At 32.6% G+C, this 5,834-nt stretch overlaps 1 pseudogene; it reads right to left on the bottom strand.

The window, feature by feature from the left end:
- Window positions 1–960: 960 nt before the first annotated feature.
- On the bottom strand, window positions 961–1,317 carry LOC146880950 (secreted RxLR effector protein 161 pseudogene; annotated as a pseudogene).
- Window positions 1,318–5,834: the final 4,517 nt, after the last annotated feature.

Raw genomic sequence — 5,834 nt, 5'->3', positions numbered from 1 at the left:
GTCTCGGGTGTGTGCAAAACCGGTGCAGTAAGAGGTTTTAGGCCTCGGTTGCAAAAGAACCGAAGCCTATAAGGCAGCCCAGTAACCAAAATTTCAAAAATGCCATCAGCGTCAACACTTTTGGCTTCGGGTGTTTTTGAACCGAGGCAATATGAAGAGGTTTTGTGGCCTCAGTTAAAAAAGAACCGAGGCCTATAAGTCAGCCAGTAACCCTAATTTCAAAAATGTCACCAGCGCCGTCACATTTGGCTTCGGGTCTTTATTAACCGAGGCCATAAAGGGACTTTAGGCCTCGGTTATTAATTGAACCGAGGCCATATGCCCTATTTAGGTTCCCAAATTCGCAACTTCACATTGTTCACCTTCGTCCCTGAGCGAACACTTTGCGCGCGGTGGAGGCATTCTCGTCTTTGTTTTCTTGTGTGGTGGTGTTTGGTTCGTCATTGGCGAAGGAGGCGTGCTCGCGGCTCACGGCAAAGGCGTGATTTGGTGGTCACTCTCTTCCTTTTTTTGTGGTGGTGATGGCGACACAGTGGTAGGGTTGCCCGCAACAGTGGCTTGAAGTTCTGCTTCGAACGGCGGTGGAGGTGCTGGATCTCTAGATCTCTTGGCTCTACTGGTTCATGGTGGTTTGTCGTTGTTGCATTCAGACCGTGTAGTGGTACCATGGGTCTAAGCGTAACGGTGGGTTGCTCGTTCAATGCTGATGAAGGTCTGGTCGCGACAGCGTTTGCCGACGATCTCGATGGCGAGGATGAGCGTAGCAGTGCTAATGGTGGTACGAGCAAAGTACCCCTATGGCTTCGGGTCCTCAGAGAACCGAGACAGAAAAGTAGCCCATATGGCTTCGGTTGACACCCGAGGCCAAAAACCACCCTTTTATGCCTCACCCCAATATGCCTCGGTTCTAGAACTGGGGCAGAATATCAAAAATAACCGGGGCCAAAAGCCCCTACTGCACTAGTGATTGTCACAATAAATCCTTAATGGTCTAGCAATACTGTCAACAATACCAAGCCTTAAGACAAAATTCCGCAACCACAAAGCATGAATAGTAGCCTCAAAGCATGCTACAAATTCAGCCTCCATGGTGGAAGTAGCAATAACTAATTGTTTTGCACTTTTCCAAGAAATTGCTCCTCCAACCAATAGATAAACATATCCAAATGTGGATTTTCTTGAATCCATACATCCTGCATAGTCTGAATCCGAGTAACCAATCACTTCAAGATGATCTGACTTCCTGTAGGTGAGCATATAGTTCTTGGTGCCTTCTAAGTACCTAAGAACTTTCTTTGCAGCTTTCCAATGGTCCATACCAGGATTACTTTGATATCGCCCAACATACCAACAACAAAACTAATATCCGACTGAGTACAAGTTTGAGCATACATCAAACTCCCAACCACTGAGCATACATCAAACTCCCAACCACTGATGCATAAGGAATTGACTCCATGGCCTTTCAGTCCAAATCATTCTTAGGACATTGCATTTGACTAAACTTATCCCCTTTCTGAATTGGAACTATTTCAGTAGAGTATTTATCCATTCTGAATCTCTCTAATACCTTGTTAATATATGACTTTTGAGACAATCCCAAAAATCCCAAAATGTCTTGTATGGTGTTCTCTCCATGTTTGATATTTCTATCCATATCTTGATAATTGTTTGCTTGATTTTCTTTCTTAATTAATTGTAACGTTGTTGATATAATGTAGTGTAATAGATAAATCGGCTCATATGAGTGCGGTTACTATATAATGCAATGGATGACAACCATTGTGCGTGCTCGTATTACAACAAATTGTGAAACAGTAATATATATTTGAATTAAAACGAATACTTTGCAATATTTCCTTTTTATATACTAACATAACTTAATCTATTATTTTGTAGACATTCAAGAGTCCTGCCGCAATTCCCGCAAAGTCCATAAAGTTTGGTAGGATAGCATGTGCCAAATATATAATTGAAATGTACAATAGTATTGATTAGGACATGTATCTGGATTGTAAATGATTTGTAATTGTCTTTTAAATGAATTGGAATTGTGGATGTGTTATAAAATATTTTGTTCTGGTCTGTGCTGGATGCTGAACAAAATTTGCAGGGTTTAAATGTGGGAATAACACCAAAACAGAAACTGCATTAAAAAAAAACAACATATTAGGCCTTGGTTCTTACCAGAACCGAGGCAAAAAGCCAACATATGGCCTCGGGTCAAACTAAAACCGAGGCCAAAAGGTGAGTGAATTTTTAAAAAAATTAAAAATAAGTTGCACATATGACTTCAGTTAGGCTTGAACCGAAATAGAAAGCTCTATGGCCTCGGGTGCCCTCGAACTGAGGCAGAAAAGCGCTCTATGGCTTCAGTTCACAACCGAGGCCAAAAGCGATCCTCCTTTGGCCTCGCCCCAATATGCTTCGGTTAGGGAACCGATGCAAAATATGAAAAATAACCACTGCCAAAGCCCCTTCCTGCACTGGTGCGGGTTAGTTAATAAGTAAATAAAATAATAATAATATAATATAACTATAGAATATATGTATATGATAAATATATGTTAATGACCAGATAATACCATTAGTTACACTAGGCTGAATGACGTATTGAAATGATAAAAGAAGATAAAATATCTTCTAAAAATAATATATAACTAACCTAATAAGAACTACACCATTAAATACTTAGTCGAATTGAAATTAAGTAATCATTACACCACCACTATAAATAGCAAAGAGATGTTGGAAGGCAGGAGTGGAAAAGATACAGGTGAAGGTGTAGTGAACAAAAAGAGAAGAGAGGAAAATAACAGAGAGTGAGAGCGTAGTAGCAAACAAATCCACATATCACCTTGGTGCATTTTTCACAATAATTAAGGTAAGGGGAGGAGACATCTATCATTTTATCTTTTTATTTTGATTATTTTTGTATCTGTTCATAATTATTTTTATCTCTATATTTACCTTAAGTGAGGTGTCCCTAACCTCATTCTAATTTATATTTAGTTCCCGTTCCTATTTTTTATTTATATTCATCTCTAGTTGTGCACTAATCCTATTTATCCAATTTATATTTACTCTCATTTACTTATGTATATTTATCTCCAATTATGTACTGGTTCTTTTTATTTATTTATATTTTTTTAATTATGCATTGATCCTATTTATTTATTTATATAATTATATGGTTTAAATATTGAAATAAAATTTATGATAAATAAAGATTTGATTATTGTAGTTGGAGGTATAACCTTGGGGATTTAAACGAGTTATTATTACTCAAGATGAGATGTTCTTGAGTTACTTTGTTGGCCATGAGCTCATTTATCCTAACTAGTCTCTACAAAATTAATCAATATCTTTATAAAAGTATAATAAAAATTTAGTTTTATGGATTGGGAGAATTTTCATTTCATTTTTATTTTATTATGATATGTTATATTATTTTTTTTGTGATATTTGTCTCACTTCCCTATTTATGATTGTGTGTGAAAAACAAAATTTTATAACATTATCATAGATGGCTGCTCTGAACATGCCTGATCCCTTCTTCGCCGACATTGTTTCTGTTTTTCCGGGAAATGCATGGCAAACCAATGCAGTGAATAATTCTGTAACATTTCAGGGAACGAGAAACTCTACAATTACTTTTCTCTCTGCTCCGAATGCGCCGATTGTCATAGAAGGACAAATCGGAGTTACTTTTATTTACCCCCAACCGTCCAAGTGAACCCTATCCATAACTTTTTCCCTCCACCTATTTGAAAGCCAGTATATGAGGGAAAAACTGTAAATAAATAATACTTTTCCCCTTCTAATGTAGGAAATTAAGATGTATTAAACGATATAGATATAAGATGCATACAGTACTGTAAATATATATATATATATATATATATATATTTTAAGTATAATTAGATATCATCGTATAATTTTGTCTTTAAATTTTATAAGTATATTGTAGAAAATAATAATTAAATGAATAGAATTTTTTTTTATCGTCACAAGGAGGAGATGAAATCCTATAAAAAAATGAAGCCCAATAAAAAAAATAGTCAATAATTTATTTTATATCGTGAAGTTTGAATTTTTATGAACATATTTTTGTAGTCAATATTAGAATTGCTTGACACAACCTCTTATTGAGATTCAGTAGTTTGAATCTGTGGTGATGAAGATGGAGTAGATAATATAGAGGCAATAAATCTTTTTATATCATTAATATATAATAATTAATATTCGTGTTACGTACTTTTGCAATTCCATATTACAATTGTACGACATTTTTTCTCGATTTGAGTTGAAAGTGAGATGAAAATGTAGAACATAATGTCCTATGGAAAGAAGAGTCAATAATGAGTTTTTTTTTTTTTTTTTATCATTAGTATATTATTGATATTTGTGTTACTATAACATACTTCCTTTTATATTATTGAAATGAACTTAACATTAGTTATTAACAACATACTTTACTTAAATCAAATGAAGTTACTTAACATGCATTTATCTTAAGATGATGATGAAATTAAAGAATGTAAAAGTCAATTTAATGTGTTTATAAACTTAACAGAATGTCATTCTTTTGATTATCTTGAAAGAAATAAGAACAGTTTAGTTATTCAGAAAAAAAATATATATATATATATATAAAAATACGAGAATATGGAGAAGAAAGGGAGCACCGAGAGCGTAAGGTTTCAGCGTTTTAGGTTAGATTTATAAAGCCCAATATGAGGGTCCACCGTTACTTGTGCTTGTAAAAGAGTTGTAAAATGTTTTAATTATCTTTTATTAAATAAGACCAGTAATTCAATTTTTTAAAAGCATGAAAATAGATATGAAATCATAATTTTGTAGGATATGCATAATATACTAACAACATTATGAAATTAGTAAAAAATAAATAAAATTCTTATCTCCTCCATGAACACCCTTCCTGTAATTTTTGATACATTCGGATAAGATAAACTTGCATGCAATTGTTTTTTTATCTCCTCCAGAATGATGCTTCCCTTCTTTATCTGTTTAGAAGATGCAATAATAAAAAATATCATTTGTGAATAAAATCTCTGCCATGGGTTTCTAGCTGTTTAAAGCAATGTTTAATAATTTGATATAGTATTACATTTCTGAGATAGATAAGCTATTTTACTTGATTTTACGAGATGAATAAATAGAGTGTTTTTGTTAATGTAATGAAGTATATACTTTGATACTGTGTTCACTTGAGGTATTTGACTGTAACACAAATATAAATTAAGGTTTTCATGTGTTTTATAAATTTATTAAATTAAAAAATGATAAAAGTTAATCCTTTACTTGTCTTGAAATAAAAATAAGAAAGAATAGTTATAAAAATATAAAAATTGAAACCGATAGATAATATCATACCAGGAATTTAGCAGAAGGTTTCAGTACAAAATAATCATATAAAGTTTATATACATAATGATTTAACCGAATAAATATATATGTCTTAACATTAATAAAGTTAATTTAAAAAAATAAATTAGACTTAGTTATATATCAAATTATGTTTTGAGGTACACTGAGTCTTATACACATACAAGATTTTTCAAATATATAATAAGTATATAAATGATCTTAAAATTTGTACTTTAAATAAAAAATCTAAAAAATTATATTCCTGCATAACAAGACTATCACAAACTATAATATATAATCATATAATCTATCAATGAGAAGAAAAGTATACAACATTGATATATTAAGATACTAAAACAAAACACAAATTCTTCACTTATAGACTCACGTCACAAAATCCATCTCCATATACATGTTTATAAAAAACTTTACATCTTATTTAAA

The sequence above is a fragment of the Vigna unguiculata genome, chromosome 11, assembly GCF_037176805.1.
Source record: "Vigna unguiculata cultivar grain cowpea cultivar isolate G323 ecotype 2 chromosome 11, ASM3717680v1, whole genome shotgun sequence".
In the NCBI taxonomy this organism is placed as follows: domain Eukaryota; kingdom Viridiplantae; phylum Streptophyta; class Magnoliopsida; order Fabales; family Fabaceae; genus Vigna; species Vigna unguiculata.
Note: the sequence above shows the minus strand (reverse complement) of the source record. Positions and strands in the feature narration are given on the sequence as shown.